Source organism: Bombina bombina, chromosome 1 (assembly GCF_027579735.1).
Source record: "Bombina bombina isolate aBomBom1 chromosome 1, aBomBom1.pri, whole genome shotgun sequence".
In the NCBI taxonomy this organism is placed as follows: domain Eukaryota; kingdom Metazoa; phylum Chordata; class Amphibia; order Anura; family Bombinatoridae; genus Bombina; species Bombina bombina.
The window spans coordinates 1,053,477,481-1,053,499,126 of NC_069499.1; the positions used below are offsets into that span (position 1 = coordinate 1,053,477,481).

The 21,646-nt window shown below is 39.0% G+C and overlaps 1 protein-coding gene across 1 annotated transcript in view; it reads right to left on the reverse strand.

The window, feature by feature from the left end:
* Nucleotides 1-21,646, reverse strand: part of LOC128641073 (thyrotropin-releasing hormone receptor-like) — a 360,861-nt gene that overhangs the window by 216,367 nt on the left and 122,848 nt on the right. The gene's annotated exons all lie outside the window — the stretch shown is intronic.

The window sequence follows — 21,646 nt, forward strand, 5'->3', positions numbered from 1 at the left end:
TGATTGGCTGATTGGATCAGCCAATCCGATTGAACTTGAATCTGATTGGCTGATTCAATCAGCCAATCAGATTTTTCCTACCTTAATTCCGATTGGCTGATAGAATCCTATCAGCCAATCGGAATTCGAGGGATGCCATCTTGGATGATGTCCCTTAAAGGAACCTTCATTTGTCGGGAGTCGCCGGAAGAAGAGGATGGATCCTCGTCGGCTGCTTCAAGATGGTCCCGCTCGTTGCCGGATGGAAGAAGATAGAAGATGCCGCCTGGATGAAGATGTCTACCGGTCCGGATGCCCTCTTCTTGCCGGATAGGATGAAGACTTCGGACCCTCTTCTGGACGGATTGGTGATACCCGGCTGGTGAAGATAAGGTAGGAAGATCTTCAGGGGCTTAGTGTTAGGTTTTTTAAGGGGGGTTTGGGTTAGATTAGGGGTATATGGGTGGTGGGTTGTAATGTTGGGGGGGTTATTGTATGTTTATTTAAATGCAAACTAGCTGTTTTCTTTGGGGCATGCCCCGCAAAAGACCCTTTTAAGGGCTGGTAAGGTAAAAGAGCTGTAAACTTTTTATTTTAGAATAGGGTAGGGCATTTTTTTATTTTGGGGGGCTTTGTTATTTTTTAGGGGGCTTAGAGTAGGTGTAATTAGTTTAAAATTCTTGTAATCTTTTTTTATTTTTTGTAATTTAGTGTTTGTTATTTTTGTAATTTAGTGTTTGTTTTTTTTGTAATTTAGTTTAGTTGATTTAATTGTAGATAATTGTAGGTAGTTTATTTAATTAATTTATTGATAGTGTAGTGTTAGGTTTAATTGTAATTTAGATTAGGATTTATTTTACAGGCTATTTTTTTATTATTTTAACTAGGTAGCTATTAAATAGTTATTAACTATTTAATAGCTATGTACCTAGTTAAAATAAATACAAAGTTGCCTGTAAAATAAATATAAATCCTAAAATAGCTACAATATAATTATTAGTTATATTGTAGCTATATTAGGGTTTATTTTACAGGTAAGTATTTAGTTTTAAATAGGATTAATTTATTTAATAAGATTTATTTTATTTCGTTAGATTTAAATTATATTTAACTTTGCGGGGTGTTAGGGTTTGGGTTAGACTTAGCTTTAGGGGTTAATACATTTATTAGAGTAGCGGCGAGGTCCGGTCGGCAGATTAGGGGTTAATACTTGAAGTTAGGTGTCGGCGATGTTAGGGAGGGCAGATTAGGGGTTAATAAAATTTATTATAGGGTTTTTTACGCGGGAATGAGGCGGTTTAGGGGTTAATACATTTATTATAGTAGCGGCTAGGTCCGGTCGGCAGATTAGGGGTTAAAAAGTGTAGGTAGGTAGCGGCGACATGGGGGGGCAGATTAGGGGGTAATAAATATTATGTAGGGGTCAGCGATGTTAGGGGCAGCAGATTAGGGGTACCTAGGGATAATGTAGGTTGCGGCGGTGTGCGGTCGGCAGATTAGGGGTTAAAAAAATTTAATAGAGTGGCGGCGATGTGGGAGGACCTCGGTTTAAGGGTACATAGGTAGTTTATGGGTGTTAGTTTACTTTAGAGCACAGCAGTTAAGAGCTTTATGAACCGGTGTTAGTCCAGAAAGCTCTTAACTCCTGGCTTTTTTCTGCGGCTGGAGTCTTGTCGTTAGAGTTCTAACACTCACTTCAACCTAGACTCTAAATACCAGCGTTAGAAAGATCCCATTGAAAAGATAGGATGTACCCCTAATCTGCTGCCCCTAACACCGCCGACCCATATATTATATTTATTAACCCCTAATCTGCCGCCCCCAATGTCGCCGTCACCTACCTACAATTATTAACCCCTAATCTGCCGACTGGACCTCGCCACTACTCTAATAAATGTATTAACCCCTAAAGCTAAGTCTAACCCTAACACTAACACCCCCCTAAGTTAAATATAATTTAAATTTAACTAAATAAAATAAATCTTATTAAATAAATTAATCCTATTAAAAGCTAAATACTTACCTGTAAAATAAACCCTAATATAGCTACAATATAACTAATAATAGCTATTTTAGGATTTATATTTATTTTACAGGCCACTTTGTATTTATTTTAACCAGGTACAATAGCTATTAAATAGTTAATAACTATGTAATAGTTACCTAGTTAAAATAATTACAAAATTACCTGTAAAATAAATCCTAACCTAAGTTAAAATTAAACCTAACACTACACTATAATTAAATTAATTAAATAAACTACCTACAATTATCTACAATTAAATCAACTAAACTAAATTATAAAAAAAACAAACACTAAATTACAAAAAAACAAACACTAAATTACAAAAATAAAAAAGATTACAAGAATTTTAAACTATTTACATATACTCTAAGCCCCCTAAAAAAATAACAAAGCCCCCCAAAATAAAAAAATGCCCTACCCTATTCTAAAATAAAAATTTTACAGCTCTTTTACCTTACCAGCCCTTAAAAGGCCCTTTTGCGGGGTATGCCCCAAAGAAAACAGCTCTTTTGCATTTAAATAAACATACAATATCCCCGCAACATTACAACCCACCACCCACATACCCCTAATCTAACCCAAACCCCCCTTAAAAAACCTAACACTAAGCTCCTGAAGATCTTCCTACCTTATCTTCACCACGCCAGGTATCACCGATCCGTCCAGAAGAGGGTCTGAAGTCTTCATCCTATCCGGCAAGAAGAGGGCATCCGGACCGGTAGACATCTTCATCCAGGCGGCATCTTCTATCTTCTTCCATCCAGCGTGGAGCGGGACCATCTTGAAGCAGCCGACGAGGATCCATCCTCTTCTTCCGGCGACTCCCGACGAATAAAGGTTCCTTTAAGGGACGTTATCCAAGATGGCGTCCCTCGAATTCTGATTGGCTGATAGGATTCTATCAGCCAATCGGAATTAAGGTAGGAAAAATCTGATTGGCTGATTGAATCAGCCAATCAGATTCAAGTTCAATCGGATTGGCTGATCCAATCAGCCAATCAGATTAAGCTTGCTTTCTATTGGCTGTTCCGATCAGCCAATAGAATGCAAGCTCAATCTGATTGGATCAGCCAATCCGATTGAACTTGAATCTGATTGGCTGATTCAATCAGCCAATCAGATTTTTCCTACCATAATTCCGATTGGCTGATAGAATCCTATCAGCCAATTGGAATTCGAGGGATGCCATCTTGGATGACGTCCCTTAAAGGAACCTTCATTCGTCGGGAGTCGCCGGAAGAAGAGGATGGATCCTCGTCGGCTGCTTCAAGATGGTCCCGCTCGGCGCCGGATGGAAGAAGATAGAAGATGCCGTCTGGATGAAGATGTCTACCGGTCCGGATGCCCTCTTCTTGCTGGATAGGATGAAGACTTCGGACCCTCTTCTGGACCTCTTCTTGCCGGATAGGATGAAGACTTCGGACCCTCTTCTGGACGGATCGGTGATACCCGGCGCGGTGAAGATAAGGTTGGAAGATCTTCAGGGGTTTAGTGTTTTTAAGGGGGGTTTGGGTTAGATTAGGGGTATGTGGGTGGTGGGTTGTAATGTTGGGGGGGGGGGGTTATTGTATGTTTATTTAAATGCAAAAGAGCTGTTTTCTTTGGGGCATGCCCTGCAAAAGGCCCTTTTAAGGGCTGGTAAGGTAAAAGAGCTGTAAACTTTTTATTTTAGAATAGGGTAGGGCATTTTTTTAATTTTGGGGGGCTTTGTTATTTTTTTAGGGGGCTTAGAGTAGGTGTAATTAGTTTAAAATTCTTGTAATCTTTTTTTATTTTTTGTAATTTTTTGTAATTTTTTTGTAATTTAGTGTTTGTTTTTTTGTAATTTAGTTTAGTTGATTTAATTGTAGATAATTGTAGGTAGTTTATTTAATTAATTTATTGATAGTGTATTGTTAGGTTTAATTGTAACTTAGGTTAGGATTTATTTTACAGGTAATTTTGTAATTATTTTAACTAGGTAGCTATTAAAGAGTTATTAACTATTTAATAGCTATTGTACCTAGTTAAAATAAATACAAAGTTGCCTGTAAAATAAATATAAATCCTAAAATAGCTACAATATAATTATTAGTTATATTGTAGCTATATTAGGGTTTATTTTACAGGTAAGTATTTAGTTTTAAATAGGATTAATTTATTTAATAAGATTTATTTTATTTTGTTAGATTTAAATTATATTTAACTTAGGGGGGTGTTAGGGTTTGGGTTAGACTTAGCTTTAGGGGTTAATACATTTATTAGAGTAGCGGCGAGGTCCGGTCGGCAGATTAGGGGTTAATACTTGAAGATAGGTGTCGGCGATGTTAGGGAGGGCAGATTAGGGGTTAATAAAATTTATTATAGAGTTTTTGAGGCAGGAGTGAGGCGGTTTAGGGGTTAATACATTTATTATAGTAGCAGCTAGGTCTGGTCGGCAGATTAGGGGTTAAAAAGTGTAGGTAGGTAGCGGCGACGTTGGGGGGGGCAGATTAGGGGGTAATAAATATTATGTAGGGGTCGGCGATGTTAGGGGCAGCAGATTAGGGGTGCCTAGGGATAATGTAGGTTGCGGCGGTGTGCCGTTGGCAGATTAGGGGTTAAAAAAATTTCATAGAGTGGCGGCGATGTGGGAGGACCTCGGTTTAAGGGTACATAGGTAGTTTATGGGTGTTAGTGTACTTTAGAGTACAGTAGCTAAGAGCTTTATGAACCGGTTTTAGTCCAGAAAGCTCTTAACTCCTGGCTTTTTTCTGCGGCTGGAGTCTTGTTGTTAGAGTTCTAACACTCACTTCAGCCTAGACTCTAAATACCAGCGTTAGAAAGATCCCATTGAAAAGATAGGATACGCAATTGACGTAAGGGGATCTGCGGTATGGAAAAGTCGTGGCTGGAAAGTGAGCGTTAGACCCTTTCCTACAAGACTCTAAATACCAGTGGTAGGCCAAAACCAGCGTTAGGACCCCCTCTAAATCTAGGCGATAATGTTTACAGTTTACATACATATTGTAACATGTAGTTTTAATAGGAAGATTTTATTTTTGTCTTTATTACCAAAATCAATCACAGACATGACGAATATATAGGAGTTCTGTAGGAGTTTTCTGGGCATTCCATGGGAGTAACCTGTGTTTTAATGGGAAAACATTGCCATGAGTTTCTAATATTCAAAACACTGTCCTCCATCTTAGCTATCCATTTTTAGCCATATCAGTCTTGCCTGCTTTCCAGTGGTGATATTTCCCAGTGTGACAAATCTAGTGAATGTACAGTGAAAGTCAATATACATAAGCATAAATTGAAATGTTACCATACAGAAAATCTTTTTTTTTTTATTTTTGCAAAAGCGCAGTGTTTTTTTTAATGTAAACACACTTTAAAGATAGCCTCCCCGCCGCCTACATCACAGATCTGTGGCAATGTTGGCGGAATATTGCTAAAGTTCTGATCCCCATTATATCCTATGGGAGACACATTGCCACTCCTCAGCAAATTGAGGGTTAGCCTACTTTTTTAGAATATATTAAAAAACAGATGGACTGTAAGCCTGGCGAACCCAAACAGGCAACTTCTAGTCAGTCTGTCAATGTTCTAAATATTAGGGCCTGTGGGAGACCCTCTACTTAAAAGATCAGTCTAGGGCCTCTAGTTATCAAGGTCTGTCGGACCTGATCCGACAGTGCGGATCAGGTCCGACAGACCTCGCTGAATACGGTGAGCAATACGCTCGCCGTATTCAGCATTGCACCAGCTGCTCACAAGAGCAGCTGGTGCAACGCCGCCCCCTGCAGACTCGTGGCCAATAGGCCGCCAGCAGTGGGGTGTCAATCAACCCGATCGTACTCGATCGGGTTGATCTCCGGAGATGTCTGTCCACGTGCTCAGAGCAGGCGGACAGGTTATGGAGCAGCGGTCTTTGTGACCGCTGCTTCATAACTGCTGTTTCTGGCAAGCCTGCAGGCTCGCCAGAAACACGGGGCATCAAGCTCCATTCGGAGCTTGATACATATGCCCCTAGGTCTGCTTTCCTGGAGTCATGCTGGACACTAAATTCTCCTTAACTACAAATATACAAATGCCCTACCACATGCATCATCTCTATAATGTTCACTTTCATTTTCAAGCACACAACCTAGATATTAATTCACAGACTCATTTTGTCTTGTATTGACTACATCTAATCCATAAACTGGCTCCCCATTTGTTTTAGAAAACAGTTCAAAATATTCCCTGTAACCTATAAAGCTTTCAATACTCTCATACCCATTTCTATTCCTCACTTATTTTAAAAAATATTCCTCGTCCTCTTTAATCAATATCATACTTACATTTTTCTGCTCCTATTATTTCTACTTCCTTCTCAAAACTCTGAGACTTTTCACATGGTCTATATCCCACTCCATCAGACTGTCTCCACCCTTCAAACATTTATAAAAAAAAACATCTATTTAGGGAGGCTTACCACTTCTCCTTTGAAAGTAGTCTAGGCTAGAGGGCTCTCCTTCTTTTATTGATTTGTTTTGTTTAGTCTGTTTTATCCTTTATGTATAAGTATGCATTTACCGTAAAAAAAAGCATGATTACATAACACTGTTTATGCACACAGATTTTATGGAGTTATATAGGGAAAAAAGGGGTTGTATAGTGGGAAATAAATGCTATAAGTAGGAGCTGTTATATGCAGGCATATGTAAATATCATACATTCACATGCCTAGAAAATACCTAATTGAGGTTATTGGTGCAAACCCATATACAATGTTTGTATCAAAAAGATATATTAGTAGAGATAGAGTGACACAGTCAAACTATTAAAAGGCAGGGAATAAAGCACACTTATGTAAACATCAGGCAGCTCCAATAGATCATATAAAAAGTAAATATTTATTAAGTATAGAAAAAGGTAAAAAAAACAGGGAGCCATAGCGTTATAGACAAAAATATGGGAGGCTAGTATGCATCATCAAATTAAACAACATTTAAAAGCATCAATGCTACACAAAAAACACAAAACATAAAACTAAACTAAAGACTGGTCAAGTGAGAATACAAAGCTCTGAAATATCTGCACGTGCTATACGCAAACATATGTAGAGGTAGCGGCTATGGGCTCGCCTCTATTGAGCCGTAATTCCATTTGCGTGCACTCACAAACCGATAAATATGCTGTCGGAAGCAATATTGTTTATCGACTGCTTCCAACGGCCCATTATAACCCAATTTTGGCAACCGGACTCCGGCTGCCATATAAGCCGCTAATCTTTAAATAATACCCAGTTTCCAATGCCCTTGCAAACCTTAAATACACTGTCGGAGGCTGCCGATACAGTAATAAAAATTACACCAAGCTCAACTAGGTGTAAAATAGGAAAAAGGTGCTCTTTGAGATCTTTTTCCCATTAAAATCTAACCCGACACTTCAAAACCCCTCTATGCGCCATCCCCCCAACATCGCAACTTATAATATATGTATTAACCACTAAACCGCCATACCCCCACATCGCAAAGTACCTATTTAAACTATTAACTCCTAATCCACCACCCCCCCACATTTCAACTTATAATAAATGTATTAACCACTAAACCGCCATGCCCCCACATCGCAAAGTTCCTATTTATATTAGTAACCCCTTATCCACATTGTCCCCACAACGCAAAGTATCTATTAAATCTATTAACCCTAATTTGCAATGCCCCCACATTGCAAACTATCAATTTAAACTATTAACCCCTAATCCGCCATCCCCCACAACGCAATATAGCTATTTATAGTGTTAACCTCTAATCTGCCAATAACCCACATGGCAATTCATCTAATCACTAAGCCCCCTAACCTAACAGCCCCTAAATTAAACCCATTACATAAATTAAAATAATCCTAAATTATAATTAAAATTAAAAACCTCATTACTTTAAAAATAAAAAACGAAGTTTAAATTAAGCTAAAATTAGTCTAACATTACATAAAATAATAAACAAAATGATCAAAAATTAAAAAAATAAACCTAATCCCTATAAAAATAAAAAGCCCCCCCAAAATTAAAACACCCCCTAATCTAATACTAAACTACCAATAGCCCTTAAAGGGGTCTTTTGTAGGGCATTACCCTAAGTTAAACAGGTATTTTCCTTAAAAAAATACTAAGTTCCCCCTCTAACAGTAAAACCCACCAAACCCCCCAAAATAAAGAAACCTAACAATAAGTAATCCTAAACTACCCATTGCCCCTAAAGGGGCATTTGTATGGGCATTCAGCTCTTTTAAGACTGCCCAGAATTCCCTAATCTAAAAAAAAAAACTAACTCTAACCCCCAGATAGGTACTCATGGTTTCTGAAGTCTGGAGGAGAAGTCTTATTCCAAGCGGCGACCAGTTCCTGAACTCCAGTGGTGAAGCCTTCTTCCAAGCAGCGACCTCTTCTATCTTCATCCTGGACCGCGGTACTGAAGACCAGCAATGCCGACATGCGTTCACCCCCTCGTTAACTAGTGCTATAGAAATTAAGAGCAGGAGCTTAGGGAGAGAGCGTCAGGCAAAATAGATAAATGGAATAGCTCTCTGGGTTTCTACTCAAGAAAACAGTACAATCTAAAAGGACAAATCTCTTGCGCTTAAACAGTTAGACAACCTCACACTGAAAATAGATTTTGATTTATATAAGCAATGTTAACAATAAAGTTTTCTCATACAATTTACTTTAAGGAAAAAAGGGTATACTTATTATAAATAAATCATATAATTAACACAGTAAAAAAAACACTGGTGGTGTTAAATCATATACAAAATCTAAAACATGTTATTCCTGGAACAATCTTCTTAGGACAAGATTAGAGGTTGAATCAAACAATTTATAAATTAAACATATACCATCTCCACTAATAAGCTCTTATGTTAACTCTTATAGAACCTCCAAAGGTGCTACAAACAGAAAGGGTATCCTCATTTGTGGTGTAGGACACTATCTCTATATAGATAAGTCCCCTGAATAAGCTTGAGAGCAAGTTCACCTATGTATATGGGCTAAATATCTTATGCGTTAATGTCTTAAAACTTGTGTTAGAGGTTTTAAAGCCAATAATCCTGGAGCCAGTTTATACAGTAGTAGCCAATCAGAGAAAATCTTCAAGTGTACACCTTCCCTCCATTCTTCACAGTTCACTTACCTCTTGACTTGTCACTTCGGGTATGAGTTGTGTGGTAGTGCAGAACTGCATTCGACAGTTCACTTACCCGCTTCCCTGTGTAGTTGAGGTTTTTGTGAGAACTGACTTGTCCAGAGTGGTGCAGTGACTCAGAATGGCGTGTTCCTTGTGTCTCTTGTCAACCTCTTCCAGGTTGGTGACGTCTCCTCATCACGTGATCCTCTCTTTGCCAATGACGGTGCTTGGATACGTTATGCAAACAACAGAGTGCTCTGTGTGTAATATTTTCGGACCTTGAGTACCATCTACGCATTTCAGTCTTAGCCTTTGTCAAGATACTTCAGGTGCGGTCCTTCTCTTCTTTTATAAGCGAATATTCTTGAGTATTATTTTGTTATTGGTGCCATGATTTGTCAATCAAAATTTTGATAGTAGAGGCAATTCGTTCTTACATAGTATGTTGATTTAACATATTTATATATAGCACATTTTTTATTTCCAATATAATGTATGATCTTATATTAGCCCTTGTAGGTATAGAGATTTGGAATCTTGTAAAGCATAGAAATAAAAAATAACAAATAAAATTATAAATATATAAACATAAACCTATGAAGGTATTTCATTGTCAAGTTTAGAATATTTATTAGCACACAAACCACCAAAAACAATCAGCGCAACAGTCACTCAGCAAATATATGAATATGTGTATGGGAGATATTAACTAAAGATATATATAGCAATAGAATGGACACAGCACTAAAATAGCACAAAAAATGGCAATAAATATGGATCTAAATATTACTTAATAAAGGTGTTATATCGGTAGCGAATAGTCCAAAATAATAAAAGTCCAAAACAGGTTATAAACTCAAATTGAGAACAGTCTTACTAATACTGAAAGATGGTGTCTGGAGAATTCTTTTTGAAAACGCAGTTGCAGCTGCTTGAAAAACACTGCTTGTCCTGCAGCTGATACACAGTAACTCCAATCCCACAAAAGACAGCGCAATCTGTGAAGGCAAACAGATAGACTCCAATAGTGCAATATTGTATGTAAAAAAACAGCACTTTATTGACAAACACTTTAGCCAGAATACTCACAATATGCGAGATAAAAACATGCACAAAAAGGTATCTTTGTGTAGCGATATAGCCCGGTGATTGTGTGGTCAAAGGAAGCTTGGGAGAAAAGCAGCAGATTTTCCGGTCGGCGTGTGACGTCAACACCCGACAAACAGCTGATCGATGTTTTCCCTTAGTCCCAATACACACAGGCTTGCCGAGCTTGCAGAGCTTGTTGCCTCAACGCGTTTCTCGCCCCCTACTGGGCGCTTTCTCAAGAGGAATAGTGATCTACCGGACTGTCTCTTCCTTGTTAATTTATATCCAGTGCAACAGCACCATCTATCTTTGTAAATCCACTAATTTGAGGTGAGACGACAAGTTAGTCGTTAGTTCTGCTGCTGCTGCTGGCCAGACCGGAAAATCTGCTGCTTTTCTCCCAAGCTTCCTTTGACCACACAATCACCGGGCTATATCGCTACACAAAGATACCTTTTTGTGCATGTTTTTATCTCGCATATTGTGAGTATTCTGGCTAAAGTGTTTGTCAATAAAGTGCTGTTTTTTTACATACAATATTGCACTATTGGAGTCTATCTGTTTGCCTTCACAGATTGCGCTGTCTTTTGTGGGATTGGAGTTACTTAGAATATTTATTATGGATTATGGAAACTGATATATATGCTAACCAAATTTTAGTATTAGATGATTTATGTGTATCCATTATATTGTCAGTATATGTTCTCAGAGGAGATAATCTTCTTTTAAAGATATTTTAATTCAAAAAAGGGTTTAAATCCAGCTCTGCATTAAGACCATTTGGGTCTAGAATTTGAATTCAAATATTAGTACTGCCTCCTTATATAATAGCTCTTTTTCAAAATTTCCTCTTCTATAATTTTTACTAATTTTCTTCACTCCCCAAAACAACATCCCTTTTAGGATTCTTGTTGGGCTTTTCTTTAAAGTGCCTGGACAGTAAATGACCCTCAAAACCATTCTTTATATTGCAATTGTGTTCCCTAATGCGATCTATGAGCATCCTTTGTGTTTGGCCGAAGTATTGCTTCTGGCATGGACCCTGTATCATGTAGATTATTCCTTTGTCTTTACATCTTATGGTTTTTCAAATAATCATCTCTTTACCATTTACTGTTGATTTGATTTTTTTAATTTTGACACTATACTCACAGGCCTTGCAACTGTAACATGGAAATAAACCATGTAGCTTATCTCCATACATGTTGACCTCATTCATCTCTTTTTTCTTCTTAAGCTCGCTTGGGGCCAAAAGATTCTTTCAATTCTTTGCTTTTTTAAAAAATGATATCAGGATGGTTTTAAACTCTATCTCTCAAAATTTTGAGTTACATTTTGCTATAAAAGGGATAAATAGTTTCTCTTCTGTTTTGCCATTTATTATGTTCTTTCTTTCTTTTGTAGTTAGTAAACTCTCTCTATTAGTTTCTCTCCCAAATTGTATAGCTTTATTTATATTTTCACTATTATAGCCTTTTTCTTCAAATTTCGTTTTTAATTGTTCTGCTTGTACGTCATAGTCATTTAATTCAGAATTGTTTTCCTAATCCTTAGGAACGGACTTTTAGGGATGCTATTAATCCATCTATCAAGATGGCAGCTCTCTATGTGGATAAAATTGTTTGAGTCCACTTTTTTGAAGAATGTTTTTGTTTTGATTTTGGATTCTATGATATTAACTTCTACATCCAAAAAAACTCATTGCTCTTGTGCTTATTTCCTGTGTAAAGCTAAGACCCTATCATTATTATTTATGTCCTCTAGAAATAGAAGAAGCAATTCCAAGTCTCCCTCCCAAATGATGAAGATATCATTGATGAATCTTTGATAGCATACCAAGTTTGCACTCCAAGCTAAGCCATGAATAAATCTCTCTTCAAAGCTTCCTATAAACAGATTAGCATAGCTGGGTCCGAACTTGGTACACATCGCTGTGCCTTTGACCTGCATGTAGTATTGTTGATTAAAGTAAAAATAGTTATTTTTCAGAATAAACTGAATGTACTCACTCAGAAATTCTATTTGCTCCATGTGAAGGTTAGGGTCCTTCTCTAAGTATTGTTTGATTGCCTTTATCCCTAGATCATGGTCTATATTGGTGTAGAGTGAATTTCCATTCATGGTCATCATTATATAATTGTCTTTCCATTTTTATTTTTTTTAGGAAATGTTTTGTGGCTCTTCAATAAGAGGGAACATAGATCACATACTTTTGCAAGAAATTGTCTATGTATTTTGACAAGTTGGAAGTTAGAGAATTTATCCCTGAATAGGGCACCCTGGGGGGTTTATTAGTGTTAGCTTGCCAATCAGACCGCTACCATTAGCACGTTGAGACACTCAGCATGAGCCTGTATTCATGTCACGTGAACCAGTCAGCCAATGCCGACATGCACTTCACCCCTCGTTAATTGTGACACAGGGCTTCCTCAGGGCGTGACTTGTTCCACTCGTAGCACCCTTTTTAAAGGTAGATGCTTACTCCGCCCCTCTGATAGGTGAAAATATCATGCAGTTTAAAGAGGCAGTATTTAGCCTGAAATTTGATGTTTCTTTTTTTGAAGTGGCACAATTTAACAATTTTAGGCATAGATATATAATACCTTTTTAGCTCTAAAATGAATAACAAATGTATAATTACAAAATATGCCTTACTATATAACAATTCAGCATATATAGAAAAAGCAGACTTTGAAAAATAAAGAGTAATGAAAAACTTATATAGTGTTTATAAGAAACATGCCATGTCTAGTTTTTCGTTCATTCCATTGGGAGCTGTGGTTAAGAGGATAGCTATCTATCTACATTCTTTTTGTAGGAGGATCATTGTCACATCCTCTACCATTAAGAATCCCTTTGTTTATGCCTACAAAGCGAAGAGAGTCAGGATCGCTAGAGTGGCATTTCTCAAAGTGTCTTGTGACACTGCTAGTCCGGATTTTATACTTAACATCATCACAATGTTCAGTCATCATGTCTTGTATTGCTCTTTTCGTTTTCCCAACGTAGAAAGTGGGACACGAACAGAAATGGAGGTAAACTACTCCTTCTGTATTGCAGTTCACAAAGTGTTTCAATTTGTAAACTTTGCCATCATTGACTGTGAAGTCCTTAGTCCACACCAGGAATTTACAGGCAACACATTTGCCACAAGGGAAGTTACCCACCACTTTTAGGTTAATTTTTTTGGATGGTCTTGAGGTACATTGGCTTTTAACCAACTTGCCCCTTGTGCTTGGAGTCTTCCTTGCCTTTAGGCTATAAAAGCTCCTACCTCACGGGCCACATTTTCATAATTGGTTAATAAGCTCCAAGCTTTTTTTGTAGTATATTCCTTATATCACTCCAGTGGCAATTAAATTTAGTTACCAAACGTGTCTTAGATTCAGATACCATATTTTTTGGGAACAGCAGGGAATCACAGTCAGTATGCCTGCCACTACTTTTTGCCCTAGCAATGCATTTCTTGGAATACCCCCTTTCATTTGTGCTGCATCCTTTCATTTGTGCTGCATGTCTGTCAAACTTTTCTTTGAATGAACAGTTCCAGCAAAGCCACAGGAACTGTCCTCTGGGGATTCCTTTTATAAGGTGGACAGGATGGTGGCTGGAGGCAACCAGAAGGCTATGTGTAGCTGTTTGTTTATGGAAGTTCTCAGTGACCAGGTTGTCTTTTTCTATCCTGACCTCTAGAAATGATAGTTCAGAGTCATTGAATTGAAGTCAACAGAATATTTATATTGTTACAGTTGAGTTCTAATACACACTCTTCCAGTACTTCTACATGGCCTTCCCAAATAAGAAAGACATTGTCTATATATCTATCTATCTATCTATCTATCTATATATATATATATATATATATATATATATATATATATATATATATATATATATATATATATATATAAAATTAGACAGCTGTCATCTGGAGCATTGGAAAAGGAACATCCCCAGAGGACAGATGTTACGCATTAAGAAAAATCGTACACAAGATAAATATTACCTAGCCCAATCAGACATTTTAAAAAAGAGATTCATTGAATGGGGCTTTCCAAAGAGACAGATAGAAGATGAAAATAATAGCAAAAGAACAGAAGAAAAATTAAAGACCACACAGAAGGACAACAAGTTAAAAGTTCCTTTTATCCCCAGCTTTAATAGTATCCATAGGATGATTGAACACATCCTCAATAAGCATTGGAGCTTAATAAACGGGATGATAGGATGGGAGACCTAATAGGCAATAGAACAAAGATTATTTATAGAAGGGCCAATAATTTAAAGAACAAGTTAGCTCCTACAGAACTTAACAAAGTGAAAGGTCATAGGTCAGGATAAGTACATATTTGGTAAACACATCAAAGGTTTAGAATTATTAGAATAGTATTTATTTGGGGGTGGAGTTTACCGCTGAACTGAGAAGTTGCATAGCTTAAGAGCTCTGCGATGTTACTTATAAAATATCAACAATATTTGGCCACAAAGTATCGGAAAAAAAACCTTCTACACCTCAATCAGTACCCGACTGCCTGCATTGCTCCCAACTGCGGCCTAAAACGGGATGCAGTTTGAGGAATACAGGCAGATCACCACTCTAATTCCGCACTGACCTATCTAAACCACTCCAGAGGGTCGGGGCTCCGCTCTGGAGATCTTTGCAGCCGACACAGTCTGTGGCCCCCAAGGACTTGCCATGACTGATCGGAACCAACATCCACAGGATCCTATTCTGCAGTCACGACACAGAGCAGTGAGCAGTGGCCCGTATAATATGTGATCCTGGCCTGTAGGTAAGAATAATAGTTCCATCCCAGTGCTGTTTTGCCAGTAGTAAACCTCACGCACCATAAGTGAAGATTCTGCCTCCATACACGGCCCTTATGCCTTTTTGGTGCGAAACGCCGCCATTTTCCTACTGAGCCGATAGGCCCCAACACAAGAGCAGTAGCAGTAACTCTGCTGAAACAAGCAACAGATATTCTATGACCCTTAACACACCTATAACTTCTACTTGATGCAAACCTTCTTAAGAAAACAAAAACAAAAAACATAAAAAAGAAAGAAGGGGTTGGAGGTTCAGACCAATACTACAGTCATTCGATAAGGTGGGACCTGCAGTTAGCATACCTACTATACAGTGCAATGGCCAGGAAGATTACCAAACCATTATCAGGCAAAATGCTCACTTCACCTGCTAATCTGCACCCTGCTATATTGAGCCAATTCCATACTGAGTCTATCCCTACAACTTTGAGACTATCTCAGCAAGTTTGGACTATTACTAATTGTGTAAAAGGTGCAGCAATAACACTATATGAAAATTGTATGTTTGTTTGTATGGTAACTTGTACTGGTTGGCCACACAGATTAAGTCTATGTTACTGCTAGTGTCAAAACTGTTGTATTGCTCTGTTGCTCGCTCTGCTATCACATTGTGAATTTTTGGTGAGCCCAGCCTTGGGACTGTTTGCTGTGGCCCTTCTCACACCTCCTCCTTTCTGGCCCAGCTTGTCTGGGTTGGTCACTTCCCCTCTCCATTTACCCTTCCCCCCTCTCCTTTTACCCTTCCTTTGGGTCATATCCCCTTCTCCCTGAGGTGTGAGATGGTCTGCAGAGATGTACTGTGGTAATACTATAATTGTTTGAGCGGCGTTTGCTGATCCAGTATGCGCCTCCGTCCATGATGGAGGTGGTGTAATCCAAGTGTGTAGGCTGAGGCCGGCCTCGCTCACATCTATGTTTCTCTTTGTAGACTAGCTTTAATCAGATATTCAGGTAAAGGCCATCTTTCTTTTTAGTACAGGTGAGACTGGCTGAGATACTACTGTAACATTTCAAGGTTGGCTACAACTCTCTCCAAAATGCCGGCAATGGTTAAAAAGACTGTATTAGACCACTTCTCCCAACAATCTAAATATCCAGACACAACCAAATGGTAAATAAGTGACCCAGAATCACAAGATGAGGGATCTCAGTCCAGTACACAGTCTACTGCCCACTTGCAGCACTATATCACTGAATCCACTATAAAGAAAATGTTAGATGTGCAAACAAAATCTATCACTGCTGAGATCCAACGTAGCTCCGCAGAGTTCAGACTTTAGAGAGACAACATGACGATCTCACCACGGATCACTCAAACTTACTTTCATACATGGAGAGCCTTGCAGATCAAATTACTCAACTAGAGCTAAAGCTTGCGGATGTAAAGGACAGAGCTCCGAGAAACAATGTCCGATTTAGAGGTATACCAGACAGTTTTACGGCAGGTGAACTGCAAGAATTCCTCAAGTCTCTTTACATGGCTCTATTGGGCCCCCTGGTGGGTTTGTTACATACTATGGAGCAAGCTCACAGAGCTCTGAGACCAAGGACAATGTCATCAGATAGGCCTAAAGACGTTGTGGTATGCTTCCATAATTTTACCTTTAAAGATCATCTAATGCAGGCTGCCTTCAACAAACCAGCTCTATCAGACAACTTCAAAGACATCCAACTCCTGCCGGACTTATCTTTTAATACTCTGCAGCAACACAGGCTCTATATGCCCATAACCACGTTGCTCCGAAGGGCAAACATCAAGTATAGATGGGGCTTTCCCACCAAGCTTATAGTGACAAAGAATAACCAAACCCATGGGGTGACATCCCCATCTCAAGGCAACACTCTCCTAACTAACTGGGGTCTACAAACAGAACATGTGCCTCTGACAGTTGCCCACTCTACCAAACTGAGGGTCTCGGCCCCAGAATAGACCTTGAAGGAACAAAGACCAAAACGTCAGAAATCCAGCATCCTCAGACAGTCAATGCAGCCTCAGGCTTTGCCGACCTGAAAGGAACCCTCCACTTATGAGGGAAATTTGAGTTTTGAACTAAATATATCTTCACTGTTGTATACTCAATATGTTATTTTCCAAGTTTAATTAGTTTGCTAGTTATCATTAGTTATTTAAGAGTGGGGCTTACCACTTCTGCTCCATTTCTTGGTTGCACTTGCTGCCCCCCCAATTTTGAGCCCACATTAGGGTTCTACATAGGTGGACTATTTCCACCGATTTAACCATCCCAGATCCCCCTTCCCCTGACCCCTCTAACTTCCACCCTCAACCCAATATCCCCCTCCACACCAAACATCCCATCACAAGGTAAATTTGAAGTTGATCTAGGGTAAAGTGATACATGATACATATGTCCTCCCTTAGGTTCATATCACACAATGTGAGAGGCCTAAACACTATGGGTAATAGAAGCCTGCTTACCAGATTTCTTAAATGTCATAAGGCAGATGTGGCGTTTCTCCAGGAAACACATCTACTAGGAGATGGCCCGCCCACATCCATATCTAAAGATTTCCCAATTTTTTAATCGACACCTTAATCTAAAAAAGTCAGAGGTGCAGCTATATTTGTGCATTAAAGGGTGGCTTATGAACCAATTCACATTTATAGGGACCCTCAGGCTAGATTCATCATCCTGATCTGTAATCTAGATCATATTACACACACCTTAGTCTCCATCTACCTGCCAAATGTTCTCCAACCCAGATACCTAAAAAAAATCTTATGCAAGGTAGATCAGGTTAACCCCTTAACGACCAAGGATGTACGCCATACGTCCTAAAAAAAATGCAGTTAATGACCGAGGACGTATGGCGTACGTCCTTGGTCTTGGAAAGCGGTGGAAGCGATCCTGATCGCTTCCAGCCGCTTTCCGGTTATTGTAGTGATGCCTCGATATGGCCATCCGATGCAAAGAGAGACACTCTATGGCCCTCTCTGCACCGGACCTCGATGGCCGGTATCGTTGGTGGGTGGGAGCCAGTCTGGGAGGCGGGTGGGCGGCCATCGATGGGCCATGTGGAGTGGAGGTGGGCGGGATTGTGGGCGGGATTGCCAGGGAGTGCACACGGACGCGCACACTTTTTTTTAAGTGATCGGGGAGATGGAGGGGGGTTGTTCTTTGGGGGGGGGATGCTACACTACAGGAAAAAAAAAGAAAAAGTGAAAAAAAATAAGCATTTTATTTGGCAAACTGGGTACAGGCAGACAGCTGCCAGTACCCAAGATGGCTCCTAGTAAGGTATAGAGTGAGCGTTAGAGAGCTGTTTTGGGGGGGATCAGGGAGGTTGGGGGCTAAGGGGGGGATCCTACACATCAGCATATGTAAATATGCTAAAAAAATATATATATTTTTAAAAGATAGCTTTTATTTTAGTACTGGCAGACTTTCTGCCAGTACTTAAGAAGGCGGTGACAATTGTGGGGTGGGGGAGGGAAGAGCGCTGTTTGGGAGGGATCAGGGGGTCTGATGTGTCAGGTGGGAGGCTGATCTCTACACTAAAGCTTAAATTAACCCTGCAAGCTCCCTACAAGCTACATAATTAACCCCTTCACTGCTAGCCAAAATACACGTGTGATGCGCAGCGGCATTTAGTGGCCTTCTAATTACCAAAAAGCAACGCCAAAGCCATATATGTCTGCTATTTCTGAACAAAGGGGATCCCATAGAAGCTTTTACAACCATTTGTGCCACAATTGCACAGGCTGTTTGTAAATAATTTCAGTGAGAAGCCTAAAATTGTGAAAAAGTGAACGATTTTTTTTTATTTGATCACATTTGGCGGTGAAATGGTGGCATGAAATATACCAAGATGGGCCTAGATAAATTCTTGGGGTTGTCTACTACACTAAACTAAATCTAAAATTAACCCTAGAGGCTCCCTACATGCTCCCTAATTAACCCGTCCACTGCTGGGCATAATACACGTGTTGTGCGCAGTGGCATTTAGCAGCCTTCTAATTACCAAAAATCAATGCCAAAGCCATATATGTCTGCTATTTCTGAACAAAGGGGATGCCAGATAAGCTTTTACAACCATTTGTGCCATAATTGCACAAGTTGTTTGCAAATAATTTCAGTGAGAAACCTAAAGTTTGTGAAAAAAATTGTGAAAAAGTGAACAATTTTTTTTATTTGATCTCATTTGGCGGTGAAATGGTGCCATGAAATATACCAAAATGGGCCTAGATCAATACTTTGGGATGTCTTCTAAAAAAAATTATATACATGTCAAGAGATAATCAGGGATTCCTGAAAGATATCAGTGTCCCAATGTAACTAGCGCTAATTTTGGAAAAAAGTAGTTTGGAAATAGAAAAGTGCTACTTGTATTTATTGCCCTATAACTTGGAAAAAAAAAGCAAAGAACATGTAAACATTGGGTATTTCTAAACTCAGGACAAAATTTAGAAACTATTTAGCATGGGTGTTTTTTGGTTGTTGTAGATGTGTAACAGATTTTGGGGGTCAAAGTTAGAAAAAGTGAGTTTTTTTCCATTTTTTCCTCATATTTTATATATTTTTTTATAGTAAATTATAAGATATGATAAAAATAATGGTATCTTTAGAAAGTCCATTTAATGGCGAGAAAAACAGTATATAATATGTGTGGGTACAGTAAATGAGTAAGAGGAAAATTACAGCTAAACACAAACACCTAAAAAATGTAAAAATAGCCTTGGTCCCAAACGGACAGAAAATGGAAAAGTGCTGTGGTCATTAAGGGGTTAAGCAGGGTAGGGTAATCTTGGCGGGTGATTTCAATATGGTGTGGGATAGCAAAATAGACAGGAAATCTAAATCCACTAATAAGAAGGCCAATGTCCCTAACACTGTGAGCCTTAAATTTAGAACCCTAATGTCACAATACGGTTACTATGATATCTGGAGGTCTCTCCACTCGTTAGATAAAGACTACACCCATTTCTATCACCCCCATAATATTTACTCTAGGTTAGACTACCTTTTCTGCCACTCTGACACGCTAGACTTAGTACACTCCACAAACATATCAGTCTGCTCCTGGTTGGACCTTAGACCTCCATTCCACAAACACAGTCAGGACCAAACCGACTTGGAGGTTGCTCCTGCATATCCTGGGAGATATTTCTTTCAGGGAGGAACTAAGGAAAAAGCTACAATTCATTATACGTACAAATAACAACCAGCAAATTCTAGACAACACTATATGGGGGGCATTTAAGGCTACCACTCGGGGCTATTTTATAAGAAAACAGGCATTTCTAAGGAAACAAGCTGGTCTCACACTCTCCTAAGCCCATTGCAAATTAAGGGACTTAGAGTATCAATATCACACCCCTAATTCTTTAGAACTTAGAGATCAAATCACAGAACTTAATCAACATATAAGCCAAATTGAGTTCAAGAAAACGCAATCCCACCTTTTCAAACTAAAGCAACTCTTCTACTCAAAAAACAACAAGGCTGACTCCATGTTAGCAAACAGACTGAGACAGCATACAGGGGCCTTGTGTATCCATGCTTTTCAAGAAGAAGATACATTTTTTTTGGCTTCCCACTCAGATTGGCCAACAATTTAGTGAATACTGCTTTGCCCTGTACAATATTCAAAATCAGGAACCCATCAAACCAGCCTCTCTGAGGTCATATGCTCCTTCTTGCATTCATTGAAGTTGTCGACCCTCAATGAGGATCAGAGAGAGACCTTGGCTAACCCCTTCTCTATTCAAGAGGTCAAACAAGTTATTAAAAAGTTAAAGCCTTTTAAGGCCCCAGGTCCAGATGGCTTCTCAGCAGTCTTCTATAAGACGTATATACATGAAATTTCACCCCTCTTACTTAAAATTTTTAATTTGGCAAGTGAGGAGGGTAAGTTCCAGAGAGAGTTTCTTGAGGCCTCCATCATAACTATCCCTAAACCAGACAAAGACCCTTTATCCTGCACCAATTACAGACCCATATCATTAATCAATGTAGATATTAAAATATACTCAGAAATTATAGCAAACAGGATCTCAAGACTGCTCCCTAATCTCATTGATCCTGACCAAGTGGGCTTTATCTTGGGTAGAGAGGGCCCAGATAACACCAGAAGATAGTTGAACACCCTTTTAGAATCCAAAAGTTTGAATAAGCCCTTGTTGGTCATCTCCGTGGATGCCGAGAAGACATTTGACCGAGTGAGATGGGAATTACTATGGAAGGTCTTAGAAACTTTTTAATTCTCTGATCACATAATATTGGCCATAAAAGCATTATATTCCACTCCACAGCCTATGATCGAGGACTGGGGTTAACTTCCCCATCTTTTTCTATTACCAATGGCACTCGGCAGGGCTGTCCCTTGTCTCCCTTGCTATTTGCCTTAGCAATAGAGCCCTTAGCAGCACAAATCAGGAGTGACAGCAAAGTTGAGGGAATCACATTGCATGGCACGGTACATAAGATTGCGCTGTTTGCCGACGACACTACGTTCTTCTCCACCAAGCCACTACAGACTATACCTAGATTGCTAGAGATCCTGGAGACATTTAGTAACCTTTCTTATTACAAATTGAACCATAACAATACTGAAATTTTTACTAGAGGGC